Source organism: Loxodonta africana, chromosome 1 (genome assembly GCF_030014295.1).
Source record: "Loxodonta africana isolate mLoxAfr1 chromosome 1, mLoxAfr1.hap2, whole genome shotgun sequence".
Taxonomy (NCBI): domain Eukaryota; kingdom Metazoa; phylum Chordata; class Mammalia; order Proboscidea; family Elephantidae; genus Loxodonta; species Loxodonta africana.
In genome coordinates, this window is record NC_087342.1 from 104,590,474 (window position 1) to 104,605,423 (window position 14,950).

General features: G+C 41.2%; 1 protein-coding gene across 2 annotated transcripts in view; it reads right to left on the minus strand.

Moving 5' to 3' along the window:
* USP49 (ubiquitin specific peptidase 49) overlaps positions 1-14,950 on the minus strand; it is a 128,005-nt gene that overhangs the window by 102,290 nt on the left and 10,765 nt on the right. The window contains exons 1-2 of one of the 2 annotated variants that reach the window (XM_064285874.1): positions 9,145-9,182; positions 5,167-5,235 (exon numbers count right to left, since the gene is read on the minus strand). The gene's annotated coding sequence lies outside the window, so the exon portion shown is untranslated. Of the gene's footprint in view, positions 1-5,166; positions 5,236-9,144; positions 9,183-14,950 lie in introns of those variants that run through there. The other variant, XM_064285866.1, reaches the window with a different exon arrangement.

The window sequence follows — 14,950 nt, forward strand, 5'->3', positions numbered from 1 at the left end:
TGGGTGTGTTCAACCCTTCAACCTTTCAGTTAGCGGCTGAGCCACCAAGGCTCCTTAGAGTGTGATCAGTGTTTAGCCATAAACATCAAGTATAATTAACACACTTGATATAACTAGCTGTATTAGAACACAGAAAAAGACAGAAAGAGAAGTAAATGTTAGCAACGTCCATCTACCGGGATGTTCCAGGCATTCTGGCTTACAAAAACAAACATTTACTGCAGCACCACAGCCTCTATGAATGCTCACATAAATGAGATGACCTCTGTTCACGAAGACTGATCTGCTGTCAAGGGCTAGATGTCTACAATTACGCTGCTATTAGCAATGATGGCTGAACTGAGCTAGTCACACATTTTCTTACCTGATTTCTTTGTGGCCACCTCCAGGTAACAGTTTTGTCAGGGGGAATCTAATTAGCTTTCACAGGGACTTTGACCTTATTATCCTGATAAACTAGCATTCATAAGCATATCAATGGCAGAAATAGATACCACAAATTATCTGGCTTTCTGAAGGGTTTTGGCTCAAAACTGATAAATTAACTCCTCTCTACCCTTTCTTTAATTTTCAACTAACATTTTTATTCTTTATAAAACAAACTGATCCTTAAGACTCTACTTCGAAGTCAAAAGCTCTGTCCAAGCGAGCAGAGTACACAACAGATACTACACATCTTCTCTCCCATTTCAGAGACTGAAAGAAAGACCTAGGAAAGCGCAGAACACTGCTGTGACACAGTGCTAAAGCCAGGCTATAAATTATCTTTTGGTCAGTCACTGCTACATTTCGAAAAAGTTGACGCAAAACGAGGGCCAATCTGTCCTTTGGAGGAATGTGGGCGTCCTATAAAAGCATTTTCCTAACACACTCACAACAGCAACAATGCTGCCCTCTCATCCCTTACACAACTTGCCGAGCAAGAGACGCATCAGTGGGTTCTAAAGACAATGACAAGAGGCGCGGTACCCTGATGCTGGGAGGGAGTGCTTCCTGAGCTCTAAACTATGCCAGACTGCCTTGCTAATCCTCCCCAAATCCCACAACATTGAGGTGGGGGTGGGGAACAGAAGAGAAAAGAATCCAAAATTGAATCCAGGGCAGCAGCTCTGGATTACAGGAGGTTATAACATTCCTATTGGAATCGGGGGAGGGGAGAATGTACACAAAAGCCTGTACATTTATAAATCACAATGCAAAAATGAATTTCATCCCTGATCCTTCTCATGTGCTAACATCTGCCCCTAATCATTTGCCAGCCCTGACTGCACCGAAGGCCCAGAGTAGCAGGCATTTCCACATGCGAGGCTGGAAAAGATGCTACTAGAGTGTAAATTACTAATTAGCTCAATAGAAGACAAAGAGAGAAAATACCTGTCACAGAATGCTGTTTACAACTTGACACATAATAAAAACAACCCTGAAAATTTCAGTAGAGCGTCTTACTTTCCAGACTTCTATTAACATGTAAACGGCAAAGAAGTAGTATTATAATCTTTAAAAACTGCCCAGGTCTCAGAAACAATAACACATGGCTGGAAAGAATGCTTTCCAAATAATTTGTAATTTCCTCATCCTTATGAAATTGAAGTGTTTTTAATGATTACAAGCAGCTTTAACTAGGAGCTACATTTCATGGCTCGATAGTCGTTTAAAGAGGAACAGAAAAAAGAGGCCTACAAGTGTAGTATTTTACGTTTGTCAGAATACAGCTAATATCCCTCTCACTCAAACTGGACAGGCCTCATTCTGCAGATCACACCATTATCAAATGAACAGGCTTATCATTTTCAAAAAAGATTGTCAAAAGGCAGTGGTGGGAGTCAGTTAAACAGATAAATCTTCTAATACAACCATTGAAAAGATTCCCAAAATTTAGGTTTACTTTTTGGGAAGGTAAGCGAATGTTGAGAAACTCTGGTGGCACAGTGGTTAGGCACTCGGCTGCTAACCGAAAGGTTGGTGGTTCAAACCCACCATATACTCCACAGGAGAAGATGTGGCAGTCTGCTTCTGTTAAGATTTCCAGCCTTGGAAACCCTATGGGGCAGTTCTAGTCTGTCCTAGAGGGTTGCGAGAAGTCAGAATCGACTCTATGGCAATGGGTTTGAATGGAATGTTAAGATATTTGTTTATCCCTTACCATAAGGCAAACCTGTTTGCATTCATCTCAACCAATGGTCTTAAAGCAGTACATTTTGCGCTTTGATCTTTTCCAGCTCCTTGAAGCTACATATCTTCAAAATATGCATTTCACCTTCATATTTCTTGGTCATGGTGTTGAAAGGCCCCATGGCTCCTGCTCCTCTGCATCACAATCACCCATACATCATCAGTAGCTACCAAGTCCTGAGCACCCACCTTGAGTGTGAACACACCATGCTAGGTGCTAAGGAGGCTCCCAACAGAAGGGTACCCAATGACACAGTTCTCACTAATGGGAGAGGGACCTACAAACTAGTCCTTCACCCTGGAGTCATGGTCCCTGGACCTTCTGTTAGCCCAAGATTGGAACCATTCCCAAAGCCAACTCTTCAGACAGGGATTGGATGGGAATATGAAACAGAAAATGATACTGGTGAGGAGTGAGCTTCTTGGTTCAAGTAAGAGCCTATGTGGGCAGCTCCTGTCTGGAGGGGAGATGAGAAGGCAGAGGGGGACAGGAGCTGGCTGAATGGATACAGGGAATACAGGGTGGAGAGGAGGAATGTGCTGTCTCATTGGGGGAGAGTAGCTAGGAGTACATAGCAAAGTGGATGTAAGTTTTTGTATGAGAGGCTGACTGGATTTATAAACTTTCACTTAAAGCACAATTAAAAAAAAACAAAAAAACTAGTCCTTCTTAGGTGAAAGAACTTTCAGAAGCACTGAAGACGACAGGCCATTACCACAAAATCCACTCTAAATTCAATCTTGGGATTCCTTTGCTTCAAGTGTTTGACTAAAATCTAACATACACACGTATCTGGTACACTCAAAACATTCTTCTCTTTTCTTTTTAAGATTAAGGCCTTCGTATATATTTTCTTTAACTTTCCTTTTTAAAAAAATACTCAAACAGGAGAAAATGATAAGGAAAATGTGGCAAAATCAAAACAATGGGGGAATTTGAGTAAGGACATACAGGGGTTTCTTGTACCATTTTTGCAATCTTTCTGTAAGTTTGAAAAATTATGATAAAATCAAATATCACCCAAAATCTGATTATTACAATAGAAGCCCCCTTATAGGGTTGTTTCAAGTTTCAAACAATTCACACACTTAGCTCATGCTGGGCACTTAGTAAACACTCAGTAATTGCTGGACAGTTTAAAAAATGAGCAGATCAGTTTTTTATTTAGTCAAATTAAAGCACGGGTAAATGTACTAGTATATTACTTACAAAGGCAGACACAAAAATAAGATAGTAAAAAACCAGCAAGTGTCTAAACAGATTTTGCTTATGGATATTTGTGCTGAAATATGAGTTCCATTTTTCCTCAACAGGCAAGAGTATTTCAACTGCAAACCTCTTATGTTATATACCAAGTCCAGGTCCATTTTCTAGCTAAAAAGGTAGTAAGACATTTTAAAAACTGGTTTTGATTTGACCAGAAGAACTAGATGGTGCCCAGCAACCACTATTAACCATCCTGATCAGGGCCACAATAGATGGGAGAAAAACACAGAACAAAACTCAAATTCTTAAAAAGTCCAGACTTACTACTGGGCCAGCTGAGACTAGAGGACTCTGTGAGACTATCACCCTGAGATACTCATTAAACCTCGGACCAAAACTACCCCGAGGTCACCTTTTAGTGAAATAACAGACTTGCACACAAAATAAAGGCTATTACCCATGAGTATGGTACGCCATTAAAAAGTCACCTCTAGAAGTTCAAAAGGTCAATAATTACGCTAAAGATGAGAAGATAAGGGGACATGGAAACTAGAGCATTGGAAAAGGAACAACCAGAACACAATGAAAGGGAATGTTTGACTTATTGTGAAAAATGTGACTAATGTCACTGAACAATTTGTATACAAACTGTCAAACGAGAACCTAATTTTTACTGAAAACACAATAAAATATATACTTTTTTTAAACTGCCTTTGGTTTGCTTTGTATTATAAATATAATTTTGGAACAAAAAAAATAGGAGCATGTAAGAACTGTGACGTAACCTTTGCTTTATATATAACTTTTATGGCATATATACGAGGTTCCCCATCTAGAAAGAACTGAGAAAAGGTTAATGACAGAACCACAGGGGTAATTTAAGAATTGGTAAACAAGATCTGTTAAGAGATTAAACAAACCAGCACTATCCAATCTGGAGAAGAGCATGACGAAGGATAACGTCACAAGAATGTGGAGATAACACAGTGAGTCAGAGCACAAATTCTGCCTACAAAATGCCCAGGTTCAAATCCCAAGTCCACAACTTGGTAGAATTCTATGTAATGAACAACTGAAATAAGGATTAAATGTATGATTGTATTACTACTTGACACAAAGTATCATTATTTGTACTAAAAGATTATCCACTATCAAATTATCTCAGTATAACCTTGGGCAAGTCATTTAATCTCAAGGAGCCTCTATCTTATCACATGTAAAATGAGAACGATAATAGTGCCTACCCCTCAGGATTGCTGTGAACCATAAATGAGTTATAATTTGTAAAGCCCTTACGAAAGTGTCCAGCAAAAAAACACTATACACAGATTATCAGTACCAGTTGCTGTTAAGTCAATTCCGAGTCATGACAACCTCATGTCTGTCAGAGTAGAACTCTGCTCCACAGAGTTTTCAATGGCTGATTTTTCAGAAGTAGGTCACCAGGCTTTTCTTCTAAGGTACCTCTGGGAGGACTGGAACTTCCAACCTTTTGGCTGACAGCTGAGTGTGTTAACCATTTGTATCACCCAGTGACTTCATTCATGGGTTAGATACTATTATTAAGTTTACAATGTACTAAGGTTTTATAAATACTATAATAAGCAGGTATTTTCACTCAGAAATTGAGAATGAAACAAGAGGAAACAAATACAAATATAACATCAAGTTTATACTGGTTAGATTGAAGACAGACTCTCCTGGTAGAAAAAATAATGAAACACTTGTAAAGACTATCTACATATCACCTCTTAAGATTTATTAAAATAGGATAAATTTTTATCTACCTGGGATGATTAAGTGGGATATTGACTGAAGTTGCAGGTCCTTTCAAGGTCTCTCCCCATCCAAAGAATCTACGATTAATCATAAAAACATTTAATTACATACTACCTACTCATTCAAACCTGAAAATATAAACTAAAAAGACATTTAAAGTATGCTTAGCAAAAAAGACGATAAGCAAAATAACATAATATTGGGTAAAAATTTACTTGATGAACAGTAAAAATAAAGCTTAAATTTACAATGGGAGTCCTTATTGATGAATAGTATCATTACCTGAACTGAAAGATTATCAATTTTCAAGTAGTTTTAGAAACAGCAACGGAGAAATAACCATTCCCAGTGAGAGATCTGTGATTTAGCACAGTATGGCAGCATACAGAAACAAAAAGCAGGGCCCACACGGGCTCCTTCCCTTGGTTGATCTTATAGTTTATATTTTCTTCTTCATCAAATTATAAGACAACTCATATAATGATATCAAGTATAAAACAATTATATTATAAAAATGGTAACACTATACACAGAGTACTCCCCACCACTAAGGCCAGCCCAAACACATCTACACAAGAAGGAAATATGCACATACATCTCACAGAAATAGGTGCCTCATACCAAAGTTACTCTTCAACTTGGAAGTTAAAATTTTCAGACTAATCCTCTTGAAACTTAGCAGCAAAAATAGTAATTTTTTACAAAACCTGTTAAATTGCTAAATCACTCTAGTCACCTTGAACACCTGTTTAAAAGAATCCAGGAAAACAAATCACAAACTAAATATTATACCATTTACCTAGGTAGCAGCTGAATCCAGAAAGATTTAAGATTCTTAATTATTCGTTTTAATGAATAGCCAGTGTTTCTAGTTACCTACAATCAAAATCTAATTTTTGCTATTACAAATGCCCCATACCTAATCTTTGCTACTTACAAACACCCACAAAACAGTGGTTAATTCAAAATTTATACAACTTTGAAAAAAAAAATATTGTGTATCTGAATATACACTAATGAAAGATTCTCAAGGAGTCCTGGTGCATAGTGGTTGAGAGCTATGGCTGCTAACCAAAAGGTCAGCAGTTCCAATCCACCAGCTGCTCCTTGGAAACCCTAAGGGGCAGCTCTACTTTGTCCTATAGGGTCGCCGTAAGTCAGAACCAACTAGACGGCAATGAATGGGTTTTTTTTGGGGGGGGCGGGGGTACGACTCGCAAGGAAGCCCTGGTAGCGCAATGGTTAAAGCAGTTGGCTGCTAACTGAAAGGTGGGCAGTTTGAACCCATCCAACGGCTCCTCCAGAGAAAAGACCTGGCTATCTGCTCCCATAAAGATTACAGCCTAGGAAACCCTATGGGGCAGCTGTACTCTGTCCTAGGGTCGCCATAAGTCAGAATCGACTTGATTGCACCTAATAACAAGATTCTCAAGAAGAGTTCACATTTTTTTTCCTAAGAAAATCATATGCTATCTTTTGATACCATCAAATGTAAGTAATCATTCATATTCTTACCCAAAAGTAAAAGCAGTAGAGTAAAAACCATCAAAACAAAACACTCAGTAAGAACATCCCAAATTTTGTACCAAAGTTCTTAACTTCACCTTAATTTCCAAAAGTATCTTAAAAATCAAAACTTATAGAAAAATTAATATTAATACAGCCTTTATTCACAACCATGAAATGAGAGAAGCAGTGGAGCTGTCCAAGGCTCTAGCTTGCAATTTTATCTTAGAGATTTCTTTAATGATAAAAATTACTCATTACCAGGGCACAAGACATTATTTAACATAAAAGACAAACCCACCACTCTAAAATCCTACACTAAAGTTCTCATCTTCTTTATTTCATTGTATTAAATGAGTGAGTTATCTCTTGCTATATGAAACGTCCCACACAAAGCTAAAGGCTACTTAGGAACTCAAAGCCCTCACAGCCCTGACTTAAATCTCTTCCCCAATAAACTTGCCTGGTTGATTATTTGCCTTTCTCTGAAATAATTTCTCAATATTCTCCAGCCACTGAAAACAATTAAACAGAAGCCTGGTTGATTAATCGAAACAAAAAGATTCTCATCTGTCTCCATCCCACCAACAGTGTGCTCTCCATCGAAAATGAAAATGCTGTGGATTAAGCACTCTGTCCAGCGCTTGTCAGGCAGGTACAACACTGCTATAACACCAACACAATCACACTATAAGGCACATCCACACTGTAAATACATACAACCCGTTTTCCTATTATCACAAATGAGTGAAGCGCAGAGGTTTTTTGGCACCCAGATTTGAAGCTTTATCACTCACACAAGAACAAAATCAAATCAAAATGGATCTCATCTTTTCAACATGGACAAGAAATTCAAATTCAAAGCAATGAAAGGTGGAAGGAGGTTGAAGATTCCTTGAAAAGAAAAAGAGGTTTCTGGAATTTCCTACACTTGGATTTTTTTTTTTTTTAAGGACAAAAGGACTCACAGTTAAACACACAGGTCTCTTTTCAACAAAGAGTTCCTTCCCCCCCTCCCCGCTGCCACCCTTACTGTTTAGTTTTCACTTCTACCTCTAGGTCCCTTGGCACTCACCATGTTTTCTCCTCTTCTGCTCCAAAGCCTCCCTACGCTTGATGCTACACTGTAGCGTTTATGCCCTGACCCATGCAGGCCTTCTGGAGCATCTCCCCACAACATGTACATTTGATCCCCACTCCTCTGCAGGCTATCCCACTTCTAATCCATCAGAACCCCCCTAGCTTCCCTTAGCCCCTTTCTCTTCCCTTACTCTCCACCTCATCCTTTAAATTCTGTGGCCCATCTCTCACTTGCTCCTCACCGTCTTCTTTTAGCCCTGTCTCTTCACCTCAGTTTTTATCTGGGATCTTGCTGAACCTCTTCAGTTAACGTAATTCCCAGTTACCCTTGTCCCAGACAGCCATCACTTCTTACACCCTTCCTCTACTCTCCTTTCAGCTTTTCTGGTCCCCCAATCTTCTTATTAATGCCCCATCTCTCATCACTACTTCCTTTCACCTCTTCCACTCCACTCTCATTCCTGGCTCCACCAGGTTCTAGTCCAGTGTCTCATCCACCCTCCCTCACTTTCCAGAATTTACACCCACTGCCCACCCACTAACCCATACCTTTCTCAGAAAAACGCCAGCAGTTCCCAACCCACTGGTGGTTCTAGTCCTTCAGCGCATCTCGCTCTGCACTAGTTCACACCCTTGTCACGTCTGGCTCTTAATCACTCTCTCTTTCCTCTTCCCAACTATTACCCCAGCTCTGCCCACTCCTTGTCTTTCACTTCCAACTCTTACCCCGGCACCCCCCACCCCAACAGTCTCCCCTACAACGCTTTCCTCTTCAAATCCGTGCCCTTACACCTAACCCTAGGTCTCCAAGTCCCCAGCCCTGGTCATCGTAACCTTACTCTCTGCCTTGCTTCCTTAACACCCACCCTGGGTTTTGCCTCCTTCCTACCTCCTTGGCTGGTTTTTTCCTCACTCCTCCTGTCCCTGGCTTCTAACCCTTTCTCCCCTTAATCCTCTTCATTTCATTCTTAGCCCGGTTCCCCTCAGCTGCCCCTAAACCTCCCTTCCCACCTCCCCTCAAGGCTTTTACCCTAAACCCAGTCGTCGTCCACCCCGCCAAAATTAAGCGCCCGCGCTCCCCGCCTCCCGGCTCTCGCCTCCCGCCGGCCCCCGCCCCGGGAGCCCCCAGCCCGCCGGCGCCGCGGTCCCGCCCCCTGCCGCCGCTCCTCCCGCCCGCGAGGCGCGCGCCGCCTTTGTCACCCCTCACCCGGTGTGTGTGGATTTTGCTTCTTTAAAGGGGAGGGCTAGTGTGCCGGAGACTCCTGTCCCCGCCTCCGAGTCTTAGAATGGGCTCCCCTGGCCGCCGCTGCCTCCCCGACCCCCGCTCCCCACCCCCTGGAGCTACCCCCTCTACCGCCTCCCCACCTCCTCCACCCCTCCCCTGGCCCCCTTCTATTTACCGCCATCATCAGCACGCGCGAGCTGTCACCAGGGCGCGAGACAACCGAACAGGCCCCGCCCCCTGCCCGCCCATTGGCCCGCCCGCCGGGGCCCCGCCCCCCAGCCCTGCATTGCGCCAACGGCGCAGCGCTGGGCCGCGACCCGGACACCAGACAGCCTCTTCGAGGTTTCGCGCCGCGGGCGGAAAGTTTAGGGTCAACCACAAACGGGCGGCCGATTTGAGCCTGGCGTAAGGGGCCGCGGCGTAGGGGGGCTTTGTGAATCGCGAGTCGAAGTTTGGTTGAAGCACAAGAGGGTAAATACGGAGGTTTCCAGACAAAGAGACTCTTAAAGGTACAGAGTCTTGTGTCTGTCCCTCCTCCTTAAAGGGACAGAGACTCTTCCGAGACCGTCTCCGCCCCCTTTTCAGCCTTTCGTTCCGGGGACCAGTAAAGGAATTTCACCTGGATTTCCCTCACTCTCTGGAGCACTTTAACATCTCTCCCCACTGAAGAGGAGGGTAGAGCCGTCCTCACTATCCCGTCTGTCTGTTTTTGTTTTGTTCTGCTTGGAGTCTAAGTTATTTTTAACAGTGTCTCTCTACAGAAGCAGCATCCAGACCGTGGGGTTTCCGGAGGCAGAGTTGGCAAAAGTTACCGTTGGCTCCTAGACCGGCGAGCACGTGTCTGGCCTTTGCCACTGATGACCCAGGCCGGTTCAGCTGTCTGGTGGAAATCCCCCCAAGGAAAACTGAAGAAGTTCAGATCGTGGGCTTTGGGAAATAAACCAGACTGAGTTGAGTGGCCCTAAGACTCCTAGTGGAATGGGAATGGAGACCAAAGGGAAACAGAGCAGCCGCAATTTTCTTCAAGTTCTCTCTGCGTCAGAAAAGGCTTCCTTCCACAGCAGCCTCCCGGGTGCATTGTCCTGATGTGACTTGAGGGGAGCAGGGTATCAACACTGTTACATCACCCAATACATGGCTATGGCAGGGAAAAGCTTAAATATAAGGACAAGTAAAAGGAACAAACCACCACCACCACATACATATATATATGTGTGTGTGTATGTGTATATGTATATAAAAAAAAAAACAAAAAACACACACACATATATGCATTATCAGCTACAATGGCTCAAGACTACACCCCTGTAAACATGAAATAGGCATGCACAAAAGCTGAAGAACAATAAATAAATAGGAAGAGAGAAACAGCATGGGCGTGTTTATGCAACCACAACGCCTGGAGCCAAGCATAGTTAGTTGTTAAGAGGATTTCCAAAGGCGATTAAACTTGGATATATTGAAGAGGTTTGATGGAAGGAGAGGACCCGAAAATATGTTTTTGGTCAGAATTTGTCATATGGTTCAAGAACTCTGAGCTAGATCCACAGATCAGTATTTCCTTTATAATAATTCTTTTTAAACAATTACTACGTTATAACTCATCATCTATATTCTCCTTTTCCCCTCTAGATCACCCGTAAAATTCTTGGAGAATAAAACTATCTTATTATTTGTTCGCTAACATAGTGCCTGACACATAATAGGTGATTTTGTTGAATGAAGGATTTTGAAACCACTGAAAACTGATGGAAGGCACGTTCTCTGAATAGCAATCCAGGGGGAAGAAAAGATTCCCAGCATTGTGAGGAGCATGTATTAGAGCAGTGGTTCCCAAGGTGTGGTCTGTGGATCTCCTTGGGGTCCCTGAAGCCCTTCAGGATATCCCTGAGGTCAAAACTATTTTTGTAATAATACTCTTATTTGCTTTTGTCATTTGGCTGATGATGTCATTTGGCATTTGCACTGATGATGCACAAGTTAAGTCAAAGCAGTGGCACCAAATGGTATTAGTAGTCATGGTATTCTTCATGGCTACCCATTCGCAGTAAAAAATTAACACCTGTTTCACTTAAGAAAGTCTTTGATAAAGCACTAAAAATTATTGGTTTTACTAAATATCAACCTTGGGTAAACTCTTTTTAATAATAACATTCTATGTGATGAAGTGGAAGTATGCATAAAGCACTTCTGCTCCTTATCTAAGTATAGTGGTTGTCTTGAGGAAAAGCAACATCCAATTGTTTGAGTTTTGAGTTGAACTAGCTGCTTGTTTCACGGAACAGCATTTTTACTTGAAAGAACAGCTAACAGATAAACTATAGTTATTCGGGCTTGGGTATCTGGCAGGTATTTTCTTGAAAATAAACAAAGTGAGCCTGACAGCATTTATCAGCAATGATAAAATCCAAGTGTTCAAGTAAAAATTAAAAATTTTCAGAACTTGTATCCATCACTGTCAGTATGACAGCCTCCCAGTTCTTTTTTTGGTGAGACTGGTGGTAATGTTAACAAATGGGATTTTTGATATTGTATAATGAAATGTGTCAACATTTGGAAGATATGCAATACTTTTCAAACAGCCAGTATATGATGCCACAAAATAAGTCATGGGTAAAACATCTATTCAAAACACAGGATACACCATGAATGTCAACATAAAAGAGTATGAAAAATGCATTGATATAGTTTAAGATTCTATACTGCAACTAACCTTCAGTGGAGTTTTGATGTGTATCAAAGAAGAATATCAACAATTATCTGAAAAGATTATTAATGTACTCCTCCCTTTTTCCAACTACATCTGTGTGAGGTTGGATTTTCTTCATATTCTTTAATCAAAACAATATATTGCCACAGATTAAATGCAGAAGCAGATATGAGACTCCAGCTATATTCTCTTATACCAGACATTCAAGATATTTGCAAAAATAAAAAACAATGCCACTCTTCTAATTTTTTTGTTTTGAAAAAGTTATTTTTGCATTAAAAATATTTATGTTAATATATAATGGGCTTATTATCTTTAAATGAATTAATATTTTCATGTTGTAAGTTTTAATAAGGTAAATATCAATAGTCTAAACCTATATAAACAAAAGCTCTTTGGGGTCCTCAATACTTTTTTAAGGGCATCGAGGGGTCCTGAGACATGTATTAGCTGAAGACGGAGACAGAATAAGAAGAAGGCTATTTAGGTAATTCAGATATGAAGAGGCTATGTGGATGGCTAACAAAAAGGTTTTATCAGTAGCTTTAGAGTTAAGAGCTTAGGTTTTTCATCAATGAGGAATGAAAAAAATAGAATCAGGAATTCTAAACTTTCTTTAAAGACACAACTGGTTAAAAGGCAATCATACACTGCATTTAAAAAAACAAAAAAACAGGAGACAGGCATGACTAAGCTTGGGGATGAGGAAAAATGTGGATGCATTTGTTACACATAAAAGATAGTCACTTCTACTCTTTTTTTTTTTTTTTTTTAAGCCCAGCGGCCTCTTCTTTAAGTTGTAAGACCACAAGTAAAATTTCAGCACTATGAATAAGTATTGAAATTGTATTCTAACACTTATTTTAACAAGTATTAAAAACATAATTCCATGTCCACATCAACTGTGCTCCCTGATCTGGTTACGAAAAACACACCTGTATGACAAATACTTTCGCTGCACTGCTTGTTCTGTTATAAAAACACTCTTTGTACTGGGGGAGCATTTTAACCTGCCACCAAGCAGCAATGACCCCATAAGCTCCTGTCTTAAACATCCTAACTAAGCACCAATACATTCGCATCATTAAAAAAAAGCAGAGATGGCATCTCCTTGCCTACAAAGCACTCTTCACATCTATTCTCCTTTGGGCCTCTCAACAACCTTAAATACGGAAAGTAGGTAATGTTATTCCCACTTTACAGATAAGATCCAGAGAGGCCAGTGTGACTGAAGTTACCTAGCAAATCAGTTCAGTGCTGTCTATGGCCACCACCCAACCATCTGTCTCCTAAAGCAGCGTTCTCGTCCCTCTAGCAGGCTGCCCCGAACATCTGGTACTGCCACATTCCTAGCCTTGCCTTTCCTACACAACATTTCCAATTTCAAGTTCTGGATTTGGGTAATCTATGATCTATAAACGTGGTCCCTAAATTCTTTCTTTTAAAAAGCTTCCAAAGAAAATTCAGTAGAATTTACATGAACCTTAAAAATAGGTCTATGCTATCTGGTGGGGCAGGTCGTTTAGGGAAATAAAGAATGCAAGAGAATTAGGAATCTCTGCCCTAATGATCCCAGGTTGTTGTTGCTGTTTTTTTTAACTTGCTGATTTCACCACACAGGCAAGTAACTATTTCTCTGCCTCTTTGATCACATCATTCGGAAAAATGAATATATACTCATTATGCCAAATTCCATTACAAAGAGAGCAATTTTCAGATCCTATGGAGTGTGTCATAATGGAAGAGTAACTCCTGGGGCCACAAAGGAAGCTATAAAGATTGCTTCATACATATTCACTCATACCATGTCTAAAAGGGGTGGGTGTGTATGTGTCTGTGTCTGTGTGTGTAAAAAAAAAGAAAAGGAGAAGGTGGAATTTGTAGGAAAGGTAAGAACATGAACGTGGTCCATTTTCCCAAAAGCTGACAGAAGGGCCAAAAGGACTATAAAAGGAAGGAGGAAAAATCTTCTGGATAGGAACCTAGATGTGGGGACCAAAAGGTAGAGGAAAGTCCAGTTCACCAAAAGCCACTTGGGCATAGCTCAAACATGCTTAACTTTGTCTACCTGCTGTTTCTCCTTCAAGACCTGTTCTCCCTTTAAAGAGATTTTTTTTTGGATCAGATCTTTTAGACACTATAATGAGACCTAAAAATCCTATTCCCAAAAAACCGTATGTCCACACAAAATTCTGTGTCAAGTTTTAGGGCATTCTAGCCCTTGTAAACTCTCCTAAGGAGTCCATACCTTGCAAGTTAAGAACCCTGCTTTAGAGTCATAGTCCTCTCACCCTCCAGCATGAACTGACAAATTCCCTCAACAAGCACAATACTGTGTGCAGTTTCCACAATCTGGGAGGGAAAGAACATATTTTTGTTTTGATTTTTTGTCCCAGAGTTAATGAGAAAAGATTACTATATACATAAGGAAGGAACTTCTCTAGATAAGGCCAAGCCAAGGCTGCAGGACCTCTTTGTAGGGATGGTGTGAAAGAGACTGAATACTGAACAATGGTCAAACTAGGTGGCTTTAGGATCCTTTCTAACCCAAGAGACTGATTTGGGAATGCTCTACACAATGGTAGAAACTCACCTTGGGGAACAGCCCACCCCCCAGAGTGATTGCTTACAGGTCAAAGACACCAAACCCCTGGATAGGTCCAAACTTGTAATACAACTGGTTAAGCCATTTCACACAGCAATAGTGACCAGGGCCTGTAGCACAGGGCACCCAGATATGCGGAGGGAGGCTGTAGCGAGGGAAAGGCAGGACTTCAAGTTATAGATTTGGGCTTAGAAACAGCAAGGCCACACATCAGTCCTCAAAACTTTCTGGCCCTTTGGCTTCCTATATACTTGTGTTTCTAAGAGTCTCAACTTTTCATAGCTGGAAGACATGCTTAGGTGGGAATTTCTAACCACTCCCCTTACCCGCCAGGATTCGGAGAGAAAAATCTCACTAACTGCCTCACCCTGAAGCGTCAGGAATGAATATTGCAGGTCAGGGTAGATATGGTGATGGGGAGGAGTGGTCAGTCCCTAGGTATTTCCTTCAGTGGAGCAGTGACTGGAATAAATTGGTGGGGGGAGGAGGGTATGACTACTTGGTACTCAAGTTTCCTGCTCAGGCTCAAGATCTGATGAAAGTAAGCAGGACGCCACATGGGACCAGGGGTACAGAGAATCAGAACAGCACTGGGGAGACAGGAAAGCACAATCAGAGCAGGAAGCATCAATGGGTGCAAAAAATGGACTGGATACTTCGTAGAAT